Genomic DNA, 14,630 nt, shown 5'->3' on the forward strand with positions numbered 1-14,630 from the left:
CAGTGGAGAAAGATGGGATATCAACGTTGCCGATCCTCTGTCTCGTCAATGCCCTCTATAGACGGTAGCTGATATAGGTTTATTGATGTAATATTAACTGTTCATTCTCGTTTAAAATAATAAATTATATTTTTCAATAATTTAATAATGAATTTTCATAAATAAGATAGAATATTTTGTTAATTAATTATCAATTCTACATTGTTAAAAGACGATCTGGCAACAGAGCAAAACGAGAAAGAGATAGCGCTATCCTCTTTCTTGAATGATAGTTATCAAGGATAGCAATACCATTGCTAATTTAACACTGCCATTATAACGTGGACCTCACTATAATCGCCTATTTTACGGGTCGCATTTCTAAGAATGTTTAAATTCGTATTCCACGAAATTATCAAGATTTGATAGCAAGTCGGTTTTAATAAATTGTAATTCAACGTTTTGTGATTAAGCGGCTTTCCATGAAACATGAGTTTCTTGCTAATTTTTAGGTGCGTTCCATCACAAAGAAATATAGCATGATTGCTATTTTTTCTCTATGGTTCCATGTGATTGGGGATAGATTTTTAAATTGCCATCTTCCACTCATGGACCTAATGTCAGTAAAAAAATGGTAAAGATAGGTCTTGGATGCTCATGTAAACGTGGCAGTGAATAATTTAAATCTTTGAACAGCTGCCATTTTGGAAAAAATATGAGAAAAAATATGATCTTCTAATTTGTGACGTTTTTCTTCCCCGAAAAAATTTAAATAAAGAAAAAGTGGTGATTTAAATTTGAAATTTTCAAGTTTAAACCCATGAATATCATTCGGGATGGGGATAATGTGTAAAGTTCAGTTTGATACATTTGAAAAATTATTGAGCGGTAGCCTTACTATTGAGACTTTGGACACCCCAAGCCACACATCAGGTGAGCTTGAAAGATCATTCTAATTTTCACAGTATCCAGCAACGCCGAAATTTGTGGAAAGGTATAAATAAATACAATTTACGTAAAAAATATAGGTTTCACTAATTTTGAAATCATAAATACTTACAAACTCTTGGGAATTATGAATAAAAAGGAGTTTGGGAGTATTAAAAAACGTTGTTTTACAAAGAAAATATTAAAAGTAGCACTAATTATTTTCCTTCGAAAACACATTATTTGTCGATTGTCAGAATAAAAGTATCGATTGTGATATTTTTTCAGGAAATATAATGTAGATTACTTGAACGAGCAAGGCTTTTTATTAGAATGTAATCTGGAGAGCTCCAAAAATATTTGTTACTCCATATTATTTAATGCCTGCAATTTCAAATTACTGTGTTTGAAGGATTTGATCTTCTCTTTCATAAGAGCAAACTCTTCTCCCATTTGTTTAATCCTTTTATCTTTTCTCCGTAAACTTTGAAGCAATAATTTCACTTCACTGCGGTATAATTTTAATTTAGCCGGATCCTTGCGAGAAGTTTGAGTCCCCTGGTCTCTGGTCTTTCCGACTAATTTGAACTGATTTTTTGATAGTTGAATATTGTCTTGACTTCTTGTCTCTGGTGCTTGACACATACTATAGTCCTCACTTATTATCTCAGGTACTTCAAAATCTTGGTCCTGATCGGAAGTATCATAATCTGCTGGATTCATGTCGTAAATAATATTAAATACATCGTCTTCTGCTCCTCCCATTCTTGGTTGGCGTTGTAAGGGGAAAATGGATGGTACAGCTCTCACTTTTAATCTTTTTTCGTCTGAGCCTTGTTGGATAACATAATCGCTTTCAACAAAGTGCTGACTGCAAACAGCTTTGTGCACATTAGGGTCGAAGTCCGTTCTTTGGATGGCTTCAATCCAACGATTTTTCACAGTTTTCTCCTCTGGAAATCTGTAAATCAAATATTACAATAGAACAGTAAATTATTTATTATGTAAGTGTACAGTTGAAAGTATACTCTTGAGTAATTGACTATCGGAAAAAAGTAATGAGCTGTTGTGAGATTCATGTACCATGTTATAAAGTGTAATGTTAGAAGTCCATCTACAGGTCGCCGCAAAAGTTAGTGAGAATGATAGGACGGCAGATTTGCCAATTCTCTTTTTCAAACGTCCTCTATAGAATATGGCTGGATTCAAGTCATCTCGTTATAACTGATACAATATTAATTGTTGATTCTTGTTAATAATGATCAATTATTATATATCATATTCACCAATAAAATATATCTTTTCATGATTGAGTAATACATTATTTTTCATATTGAAATGTAATTTTCCGGTACCGTAACTCATTATAGCCTGTAAACAACTGACAACCGTGCGTAGCTATAAAGGGGTAAAGCAATCTGCTTGGTCTTATGGCAGAAAAGGATAGCAAACCAATGTAAATCAGGTGCTGACTTGTAACGTGAATCTCACTATAGATAAATTTAAAATAGGTTATGAGAATTGAACATTTCTTTGTTATATTGTGACATTCCTCCTGAATTTGTAACTGACTGAATATAAAACTGTAACTCAACAACTAATGAATCCTCGTTACAACAGCATTCATTAAAATCTTGCAACAGATAAAATTCCATAAAAATAGGAACCCTTAATAAAATAATATTTCATACAGAATGAAATAAATTTTCCAAAAAACATAATGACAATGGTTATGAAAAAGAATATTAGTAAAATGCAATATAAAATACCATTGAATAAAACTGAAATATGAATATGTATAACGGGAGGTCCCTGCAAAGTTTAATAAACCAGAGCGCAGAGACCGAGTGTTCTATGATTGAGGATACAAGAAAAAATAGTTAAGGGGATAACATTTCACTTATAGTAATGTTAAAGGCACTTTCTTTATAGTAATGCCACTTTAAATTGTTATGAAGTTTTGTTATAAATATATTGCATTGAACTGGCATAAAGAGACTCACACGAAGAAGCGTAAGCCAGAACCGTGGTCAATGTCTGTCTTGACCGCCTCGCATCCAAGAACACAACATTGCCTGCAAGCAAACAAAACTTAATTAATAATTAATTGTTGAATGTTTTCAAAATTGCGCTTAGGGAGTCTTTTAGAGGTTGAGTGCTAAGCAACGGACCTCCTTGATTTGTCAACAATTTCACCCAATAAGAAGTATTTGTTTGTTACTAGTCTTACTGCTTTATTAGTAAAGTTTTTGTCTTTCAATTATTTGATCATCCCATTCATAATTTCTGTTTCAATTATTTCTTATAAGAAGTAAATTTGTTGAAATAAATTTATAATTCTTCATTTTAAATTGTTATTTTCTCATTTGTATTATTTTAGTTACAGCCTAAAAAACACAAAGAAAGTCAGCAACTTGTAATATTATTATTTTCAACCAGGACTTCCTATATACCGGACCTGCGTCTACAAAAAAATGGCCGCCGTAAAGGGCACGCCACACCAAGCTCGCTACCGCGGCGGTAGCGAAGTTTTAAAAATCGCTAGCCATGTATTCAGGTTGAGCGCGCCACACCGAGTTCGCTACCGCGGCGGTAGTACGGCGCACTACCACCTACGACCGCCTGCTAGGCGATTCAACAAAAGTTCGCTGAGAGGTAGTACGGCGGACAAAGCGAGCTCAGTGTGGCGCGCTCAACCTGAATACCTGGCAGGCGATTCGAAGAGGTAGCGAAGTGCTGAGTGCTGTAGTCACGCCCCTCCCCCCACTACTAGACTCACTACTCGGAGACTACCGCTAGCGGACGTTTTTCGGTGTGGCGTGCTCAGCCTAGAAAACTACCACCAGCGGTACTACCTCGGCGGTACTGGCGAGCTTGGTGTGGCGAGTCCTTAAGTGGTGGCCGGCATTGATATTTTAAACAGGAAGTAGACGAACTGAGATTTCGACAAACTGAGATGCTCTCTAAACAGCTGATTAGTGATTTTTTCTCAGTAGGAATTTACAGTAGGTAGTATATAGGAGGTCCTGATTCAACCATTCACAAACTGTATTTTTTTCAAAATAACTTGAGATGATCCTGAATGAAGATTGTCAGCTTATCGATAAATATCGGGGCACCGAGCTTTGCTTGTTATTTATTTATTGACTTTTGATAAACCGAACACGATTCTTTAGAATGATTGGGGAAATACTAAAATGCACAGCCCAAAACAGTTTCTTTCCCGTATTTTTATTTATACACTATAAATAGTCCAGAAAGTAGGTTATGTTCCATACACTTGAATTCAGGTTCAATTTTCTGTTCAAACATTTGAAAACAAAAAAATATATAATTTAGATTATATACAAACAAAATTGAATAACAAAATAGCATTCACTAATCACTTAAAATTGTCAAATAATTATCAACTTTGAAAATAATTATGATACACTATAGTTTAGGAGGATTATCATGTCATGTCAACAAATCTGATTATGTTGTTCAAATCCATTAAATTTTCTATGATGACAAAACAGAACACAATTCTCTAAAATGATTGTGTTTATATTTCACAGCTGGCTATGTCATCATATGAATTTCGGGGATGCGATATTTTGATTTTTCATATACTCACTTTTTTATTCTCTACAGCTGTTTCAGCCAAGGATGAATTATCCTTTTAATGTCGTTCAGCGAGTTTTCCCAAAGATGAGACCTAGAGCAATCGAATCTTTATATCATAAACCGACTATGTTCCAAATTTCGTGAAAATCGTTAGAGCCGTTTTCGAGATCCGTTAATAGCCAGATATAAAAATAACCAGCTATATAAATACAGAAATTGCTCGCTTAATATAATAGGATATCGCATGATTGATTTTTGATTAAAAAAAAATCCACTCATAGATGAATGTTACACACTCATGTTTTTATTACTCACACATTCAATCTTTTTAGGCGTTTCCCTCTTTTGCCAGATTTTGAATGATCAGAAAAGTCGAAGATTGTAGGGACAGCATCTTCGTTTAAAATTCGGAGAGAACTCAATCCACTATTACGGAAGCAATCTGATGTAAAATGGTTTGAACAGATTTTAGTTACTTTGGACGGATTGAAACCATCCCTGCGCAGTGCCACAGTCCATTTCTTTCTGAGGACAGCATCATTTGGAAATCTGAAATTGAGTATTCAGTTTAAGAAAGTATCAAGAAATTTATTCTACACAAAAAACTGTAAAATATGTGAATTATATCGCGTACTACAATTGTTATTTTGTAGTTATTTTTATGGGTTAGTTTTTATGTATGACTGATACTAACTAGGAACAACAAGCAAAACAGAATAGATATTTGCTGGTAACTTCTGATATTTTAAATTTGGGAGTTTGGGACCACATATTCAGAAGAAATATAACATCGGGTTTGATAACACGAGTTATATAGTAGAAACATAGGCCTGTGTAAAATGTGACGAGAAATCCAATGAAATCAGTTTCAAAGATGTATTTTCAATGTTTTTTTTTTAAATATTTCAAAAAAGTGGAAATGTTTTGCTTAAAACGTGGGTGTCTTGTCTATAGTATATTATGTCATTCTTGATTGAACTCATCGTGACCTCCTCATATACATAGTGGTGCAGAGAAAACGCAATTTTTTGAACCGCTAGTCCCCGGCGACAGGAGGGGGTATTGACCTGGAACCAATGTTAGCAGACGGCCCATACTATGCCTTTTCAGTCACTATGGAGCATTGGAAAGTACATCATCGAGTGATCACTGTTGAGCAGTTTCTTTTTTAGAAACAGTGAATCTGTAGTCACAGTGCAACGTCTTTTCCATCAATATTCTGACTCGATCTACATTTTCCGGAATACGAACTAAACAGGGAAGACCAGGTGATTTCTTTTTCATCACATAACCAGTACTTCTGAACGCTGCAAACAATCAGAGTACAGTATTTCGATCAGGCACTGCACTTCGACATCCAACTCTAAAATATTGACAGAAAAGATGTTGCACTGTGACTACAGATTCATTGATTCTAAAAAGAAAAACTGCTCGACCGCAAACACACGATGTTGTACGTTCCAACGCTCCATAGCGACTGAAATGACATAGTAGGGGCCGTCTGCTAACATGGGTAAATGACAACATTTGTTCCAGGGCAATACCCTCTTATGTCGTCGAGTAATAGAGGTTCAAAAAACATGCGTTTTCTCTGCACCACTCTGTATATTAGAAGCATAGAATGCTGGATTCATCGGCTGATATACTAATGTGCAGCCAATAATGATGTTTCAATGGGTAGCTTAAGGTGCAATTCCTTAGAGGCGACTCGAGACGCGCGGCTATAAGCAGGCGTGTCAAAACGCATGATCGGGCATCTCCAGAACAAACCACTCTGTCTCAGACAGCAACGTATCGCGCATGCGTTAGTAACGGTTTTCCCCCGTTCCATTCAGTCAGTTCTTTGAATGTAACGTTCTTTGTGATGATGGTTACCGAGCACCGTAACTGGAGCCGTCATTCCATTTTGATGATGATATTATTATCCAATGATGATCTTTCATTAAATTCGATATAATATTCAACATATTATCATCATTTCATTTAATTAAAGAAAGAGTACTTTTCAATAATATAATCAATTAAATATAACGGTTGTTATTCAATTAATGTAAAAAAAAAACACTAAAACTAAGTCAGCATATTGTCATTTCAAAGCAAAAACCCAACCCCTTAACCTCGCCTTTTATATTTAAAACATTAATAAACATAAATCTTGATAAAAACCCGTAATACCTTCTAGCATATTGCAATTTCAAAGCAAAATCCTAACCCCCTAACCCATCTTTTCACCTTTGAAATATCAAAAACAATAATTCTACCTGTACCCTTGCCCTTTCTAGCATATTGAAATTTTAAAACAAAAACCTAACCTAGCCTCATGAAACATTATTAAATATAACTTGAAAAACCCCAACCCCTAACCCTTTCACATTCAATACTTTGGATTTAAAAACAAACTTTTAACCCCCTAACCTATCCTTTCACCTTTGAAACAACAAAAAACATAACTATACCTGGACCCTAGCCCCTTCTAGCATATTGCAATTTTAAAGCAAAAACCTAACCTAGCCTCATGAAACATTATTAAATATAACTTGAAAAAACCTAATTTCTAACCCTTTTACATTCAATACTTTGGATTTCAAAGCAATTGCTTTGTCAATTAGTTGAATTTCTACATTGTTGATAAACGATGTGGCAACCTTGCAATGCGTGAAAGAGATAGCGCCATTTGCTATGTTAAATGATACACAAGGATAGCAACACCATTGCAAATCACACACTGCCATTATAACGTGGACCTCATTATAGATACTCAAAGAATACTTTTGAATAACTATGTGATAACTGTGACCGTTGCTGGCCGTTACTCTGTATCTGAGACAAAGAGAAGCTGCTTCTCCAGACGCTTGGTTGGAGCACCTAACCTATAAATTTATTAGATTTAATGATCTATTAAATATGAATATTGTAAAAGCCATTTAGTAGCCGGCTAAGCTCTAGCCGGCCTGCTCCCCCTGCTATCTCAGTTATTATTGAAGATATCGACTCAATTTTTTTTTTAATGAAAGAGGAAGACAAAATAAGCGCGCTAGCATATTTTTATGCCGATAGTATTATAGGTTGGACAAAATTCAAAATTTGCTGTTAATATTAATAACATTAAATTTCATTGATTAGAATTGTTATTCAGTTACCGACACGTATTTTTTTTCTTCTTCTTTCATTAAAAAAATTTAGTCCCATAATATCTTTAATAATAGTTGATACAAATCATTATAATTTAGAATCGTCCATTCTATAGAATAAGATTAGTTTGAAACAGCTATTTCTAATATTAAATTAAATCAATGGTATAAAAATATGCTAGCGCGCTTTATTTTGTCTTCCTCTTTCATTAAAAAAAAAATTGAGTCGATATCTTCAATAATAACTGAGATAGCAGGGGGAGCAGGCCGGCTAGAGCTTAGCCATACTATCATGTTTTTACTAGCACCATAGAGTTGTAGAGTTATAGAGTTGCTGCTCTATTCTCTACAGGTCACAAATTTGAAGCATGCTAAATAGAGTTGTCATCGGTTTTTGAAATTGCTCGATAAGAAAGATTCCGATTTCAACTTGTTCGATTGATGATTCAAGAGTTCAATATTTATTTTATTGTTTTTTATTGTTATTGTTTTACAAACTTCAATTTGATATATTTAAATTATAATTTGTTCTACATTTTTTCCCATTATTGGAATACTTAATACATAATCGGGGAGTCCGATCTCACTAGGCATCAAACCTGCATCCTTGTAGAAACCAATCTGAAAAAACAAACCAATTCAAATTTTTTTTGAAAAAATTGGAAACCCCAATGGGTACTAAATTTGTAAAGTCTCATTTAGGTATTAATAATTGAAGTTTATTTATTTATTCAATCATTCAGAATTATACAACTTACAGAAAAGTACCACAGGCTAACTTATGCTTAAAACGGTTCCAGTTATAATTTTCACTACCTATCTTCAATTTTTTCAAAAAAAAATCCAATTTTGGGAAAAAAATAATTTTGAATTAGAACTCAAATGTATCAAATTTGAATAAAAATTCTAATTCCATCAAAGAGCTAACCATTACTGCTGACCACATTTTCTTCTGTATTTAATGCTATTGATGAAGTTGATAGGAAATCTGGAAAATATCAAAAATGTGCCAGTTGTTTGCCTGAAAAATGTTGAGAATATTTTTAAATGGAGCTAACCATAATTACTGCTGACCACATTTTCTCCTGTATCTAACGATATTGATGAAACCCTACCTACCAAAGTTTGATGTGACTATCAAACCTTAAGTGATGAAGACTGAGCAAGTCTGAGGGTTGCTCAGTCTTTATCTGGTAAGGCTTTGTTATATTAGGTTGGAAAATGCTTGGTTAGAGGGGAGCTCAATGGTTGGGCTGGACTGCATTTGTTAGTTCGAGTTAGGCTTTGTTGGGTTGGGGATAATAAAAAACTCAGGTTACAAAGGTTTGGGTTGAAAAAGGTTAGGTTAGGGGAGGTTAGGTTGGAAAGATTTTGCATAGAAAGGATTTGGTTAGGAGGCATTAGCTTAGAAACACTTAGGTTGAGAAAATCTTAGGTTAGGAGATACTTAGGCTAGGAAACTGTTGGGTTGGGAAAAATTAGGTTAGAAAAAGCTTTGGTTTGTGAAAGCTTAGGTTATGAAAAGCTTTGGTTGGGGAAAGCTTCGATTGGGAAATGCTTAGGTTAAAAAAGCACAAGTTAGGGAAAGCTTAGGTTGGGGAAAAATTGGTGAGGAAAAGCTAAGGTTGGAAAAATCTAAGGTTAGGGAAAGCCTATGTTAGGAAAAGATAAGGTTAGGAGAAGCTAAGGTAAGGAAAAGCTTTGGTTGGGGAAAGCTTAGGTTAAGAAAACCTTGGGTGAGGAATAAGCTTAAGTTGGGAAAAGCTCTGGTTAGGAAAGCTTAGGTTAGGAGAAGCTAAGGTTAGAAGAATCTAAGGTTGAGTGAAGCTTAGGTTAGGGAAAGCTTTGGTTAGTGAAAGCTTAGGTTAGGAAAGCTTAGGTTAGGAGAAGCTTAGGTTAGGTTAGGTTAGGTTGGTTAGGTTAGGAAAGCTTAGGTTAGTTAGGTTAGGTTGGGTTAGGTTATCAAACCTTAAGTGATGAAGACTGAGCAAGTCTGAGGGTTGCTCAGTCTTTATCTGGTAAGGCTTTGTTATATTAGGTTGGAAAATGCTTGGTTAGAGGGGAGCTCAATGGTTGGGCTGGACTGCATTTGTTAGTTCGAGTTAGGCTTTGTTGGGTTGGGGATAATAAAAAACTCAGGTTACAAAGGTTTGGGTTGAAAAAGGTTAGGTTAGGGGAGGTTAGGTTGGAAAGATTTTGCATAGAAAGGATTTGGTTAGGAGGCATTAGCTTAGAAACACTTAGGTTGAGAAAATCTTAGGTTAGGAGATACTTAGGCTAGGAAACTGTTGGGTTGGGAAAAATTAAGTTAGAAAAAGCTTTGGTTTGTGAAAGCTTAGGTTATGAAAAGCTTTGGTTGGGGAAAGCTTCGATTGGAAATGCTTAGGTTAAAAAAGCACAAGTTAGGGAAAGCTTAGGTTGGGGAAAAATTGGTGAGGAAAAGCTAAGGTTGGAAAAATCTAAGGTTAGGGAAAGCCTATGTTAGGAAAAGATAAGGTTAGGAGAAGCTAAGGTAAGGAAAAGCTTTGGTTGGAGAAAGCTTAGGTTAGAAAACCTTGGGTGAGGAATAAGCTTAAGTTGGAAAAGCTCTGGTTAGGAAAAGCTTAGGTTAGGAGAAGCTAAGGTTGGGAGAATCTAAGGTTGAGTGAAGCTTAGGTTAGGGAAAGCTTTGGTTAGTGAAAGCTTAGGTGAGGAAAAGCTTTAAGTTAGGAGAAACTTAGGTTAGGTTGGGTTAGGTTAGGTTAGGTTAGGAAAAGCTTAGGTTAGGTTAGGTTGGGTTAGGTTAGGTTAGGAAAAGCTTAGGTTAGGTTAGGTTAGGTTGGGTTAGGTTAGGTTAGGAAAAGCTTAGGTAGGTTAGGTAGGTTAGGTTAGGTAGGTTAGGTAGGTTAGGTTAGGAAAAGCTTAGGTTAGGTTAGGTTAGGTAAGGTTAGGTTAGGAAAAGCTTAGGTTAGGTTAGGTTAGGTGGGTTAGGTTAGTTAGGTTAGGTTGGGAAAAGCTTAGGTTAGGTTAGGTTAGGTTAGGTTAGGTTAGGTTAGGTTAGGTTAGGTTAGGAAAAGCTTAGGTTAGGTTAGGTTAGGTTAGGAAAAGCTTAGGTTAGGTTAGGTTAGGTTAGGTTGGGTTAGGTTAGGTAAGGTTAGGTTAGGTAGGTTAGGAAAAGCTTAGTTAGGTTAGGTAGGTTAGTTAGGTTGGGTTAGGTTAGGTAGGAAAAGCTTAGGTAGGTTAGGTTAGGTTAGGTTAGGAAAATCTTAGGTTAGGTTAGGTTAGGTAGGTTAGGTAGGTTAGGAAAAGCTTAGGTTAGGAAAAGCTTAGGTTGAGAAAAGCATGGGTTAGGAAAAGCTTTGGTTGGGAAAAGTTAAAATTGGGGAAACCTCAGGTTAGGAGAAGCTTAGGTTAGGAGAATCTAAGGTTAGGTAAAGCTTAGGTTAGGAAAAGCTTAGGTTAGGGAAAGCTTGGTTAGTGAAAGCTCAGGTTAGGAAAAGCTTAGGTTGGAAAAGCTTTGATTAGGGAAAGCTTTGGTTAGTGAAAGCTTAGGTTAGGAAAAGCTTTGAGTTAGGAGAAACTTAGGTTAGGAGAAGCTTGGGTTGAGAGAAACTTAGGTTAGGAAACTGTTGGGTTAGGAAAAGATTAGGTTAGAGGAAGCTCAGGTTAGGAAAAGCTTTAGTTAGCAAAAGCTTTGGTTTGTGAAAGCTTAGGTTGGGAAAAGCTTTGGTTGGGGAAAGCTTTGGTTAGTGAAGGCTTAGTTGAGGAAATCCTTGAGTTAGGAGAAACTTAGGTAAGGAGAAGCTAAGGTTAGGAAAAGCTTAGGTTGGGAAAAAGCTCAGGTTAGGAAAAGCTTAGGTTGGGAAAAGCTTTGGTTGGGAAAAGTTAAGGTTAGGTAAAGCTTGGGTTAGGTAAAACTTAGGTTAGGAGAAGCTAACGTTAGGTAAAGCTTAGGTTAGGAAAAGCTAGGGTTGGGGAAAGCTTTGGTTAGTGAAAGCTTAGGTTAGGAAAAGCTTTAGGTTAGGGAAAGCTTTGAGTTGGGAAAAACTTAGGTTAGGAGAAGCAAAGGTTAGGATAAGCTTAGGTCAGGAAAAAGTCAAGTGTTAGGGAAAGCTTAGGTTAGAAGAAGCTAAGGTTAGGAGAAGCTAAGGTTAGGTAAAGCTTATGTTAGGAAAAGCTTTGGTTAGTTAAAGCTTAGGTTAGGAAAAGCTTTAGGTTGGGAAAAACTCTAGTTAGGTGAAGCTAATTTTAGGAAAATCTCAGATTAGAAAAAGTTTAGTTTAGGAGAGATCTGTTCTTGGCCCAGGCTCAGTAAGCTTTGGTTATACTTGTTCAGGTTAGTAATTATTTGACTTGATTCAAGAGTTCTGTTGTGTATTTTTGAAAGAATAAGAACTCTCAGTAGAATTATTTCAATGATCATTATTGAACACTTTATATTATTGTTAAGTCGAATACGATACAGAATAGAAAATACTAGAACAGGTGAACAGTGCCTTATGAATGTGTCTGTCTTTGTGTTTCAAATTCAATGCCTGTCTGATCTTTTTGAATGTTGTAGTGTAGAAATGTACAATGGATAATAATTTAGATTATAATGCAAATGTTTGTAATATTCATATCATATTCATGTAAAATAAATGTTGTTAGTAATAAATTGAATCAGTGTTTTCTTCATTTCTGTGCAATATTTTATGTTGACTACTCTGTTTAGGCGGTAGTTCAAATATATATATAACAAGTTCATTCAATTAAAATGTATCATTGTCATAAGAAAATGTGATTAAGAGTAAAGGTTTGTACATTGTCCACCACTTCTTCAACTCCTAGTTCTTAACATTATAGTTCTTTCCATACTCAAAGAGTCTCCACTATTGAAAAATCTCTTTATCTTAACTCTTGAATCCTATCTCAATGTTCAATTGTTCTATTCAACATCTTAATTACTATAAATATAAATGACTTGAACCTGACATAAATTGACCAGAACCTAATTGTTTTTTAATGTTTAAATTAGTATTTTAGGATAGAATTTATATTACCGACACCTATTTTTTCTTCCTCTTCAATTTAAAAAAAATTGATTGATATCTTAAAAAATAGTTGAGATACAATTTATTGTGAGATACAATTATTGTTAGTCACATAAACCAAAAATTACCAATTTCTGTTCTGTTTCAGGGTCAGCTTTAGAAAGTTAATGTTAATTTAATGAAAAACTCCCCAGAATAATATCTAATTTCTATTTAATTCATCGATTAATCAATTATATTGTATTCCAATGTCCATGCTTGCCTGTAGTTACCTCTTCAATCACTTTCGAAGAAGTTGAATTGATGCGAACATTCATTCGAGCAATCGCTTATTTTGAAATCTTTAATTCGGCCTAAAATATGAGTCAGCTGTGCTATTGGCTTCATTAATCACAGTTCATTCTTCATTGTTTACATAACATCATTCTTCATTGTTGAGTCTCACTTCAGAAATTCAAACTGTTTTTTTTTTAATGTTTTAAAAAGTCTTTCAAAATAAAATTCATAGAAGCAACACCTATTTTTCCTTCTTCTTTCATCAAAAAAAAATTGAGTTGATACCTTCAAAAATAGTTGAGATAATAATATATTTAGAATCGTCCATTCTTCAAAATAAGGTTAGTTTTGAAACAGCTATTTCTAATATTAAAATCTAACTAAATTGTATAAAAATAGGCTAGCACGCTTTATTTTTTCCTCCTCTTTTATTAAAAAAAAATTTGAGTCGATATCTTCAATAATAACTGAGATAACAGGGGGAGCATGCCGGCTAGAATTTTGCCCAAAACGAACCTTATTCTGAAGAAAGGGCTATTCTAAATACAATGATTTGTATCAACTATTATTAAAGATATTATAAGACGCAATTTTTTTAATGAAAGAAGAAGAAAAAATACGTGTTGGTAACTGAATAACAATTCTAATCAATGAAATTTAATGTTATTAATATTAACAGCAAATTTTGAATTTTGTCCAACCTATAATCCTATCATGTTTTACTAGCACCATAGAGTTGTAGAGTTATGGAGTTGCTGCTATATTCTCTAGAGGTCACAAATTTGAAGCATGCTAAATAGAGTTGTCATCGGTTTTGAAATTGCTCGATAAGGAAGATTCTGATTTCAACTTGTTGATTAATGATTCAAGAGTTCAATATTTATTTTATTGTTATTGTTTTACAAACTTCAATTTGATATATTTAAATTATAATTTGATCTACATTTTTTCCCATAATTGGAATACTTTTTTTTTGAAAAAATTGGTAACCCTAATGGGTGAAGCAACTAAATTTATGAAGTCTCATTTGGGTATTAATAATTAAATTTTATTTATTTATCCAATCATTCAGAATTATACAACTTACAGAAAAGTACCACAGGCTAACTTATGATTAAAACGGTTCCAGTTATAATTTTCACTATCTTCAATTTTTTCAAAAATTCCAATTTTGGGAAAAAATCATTTTAATTAGAACTCAAATGTATCAAATTTGAAAAAAAATATTCTAATCCATCAAAGAGCTAACCAATAATGCTGACCACATTTTCTCCTGTATTTAATGCTATTGATGAAGTTGATAGGAAATCTGGAAAATATCAAAAATGTGCCGGTTGTTTGCCTGAAAAATGTTGAGAATATTTTTAAATGGAGCTAACCATTACTGCTGGCCACATTTTTTCCTGTATCTAACGATATTGATGAAACCCTACCTACCAAAGTTTGATGTGACTATCAAACCTTAAGTGATGAAGACTGAGCAAGTCTGAGGGTTGCTCAGTCTTTATCTGGTAAGGCTTTGTTATATTAGGTTGGAAAATGCTTGGTTAGAGGGGAGCTCAATGGTTGGGCTGGACTGCATTTGTTAGTTTGAGTTAGGCTTTGTTAGGTTGGGGATAATAAAAAACTCAGGTTACAAAGGTTTGGGTTGAAAAAGGTTAGTTTAGGAGAGTTTTGGTTAGGGGAGGTTGGGTTGGAA

At 34.4% G+C, this 14,630-nt stretch overlaps 1 long non-coding RNA gene across 1 annotated transcript; it reads right to left on the bottom strand.

Annotated features, from left to right (window-relative positions):
* Positions 1 to 8,726: 8,726 nt before the first annotated feature.
* LOC120351957 lies at positions 8,727 to 9,942 on the bottom strand. The gene is made up of 2 exons (XR_005571659.1): positions 9,612 to 9,942; positions 8,727 to 8,786 (listed from the first exon to the last, which is right to left on the bottom strand). It is a non-coding gene; the product is annotated as an uncharacterized LOC120351957 (long non-coding RNA).
* Between the last annotated feature and the right edge of the window lie 4,688 nt (positions 9,943 to 14,630).

Source organism: Nilaparvata lugens, chromosome 1, assembly GCF_014356525.2.
Source record: "Nilaparvata lugens isolate BPH chromosome 1, ASM1435652v1, whole genome shotgun sequence".
In the NCBI taxonomy this organism is placed as follows: Eukaryota; Metazoa; Arthropoda; class Insecta; order Hemiptera; family Delphacidae; genus Nilaparvata; species Nilaparvata lugens.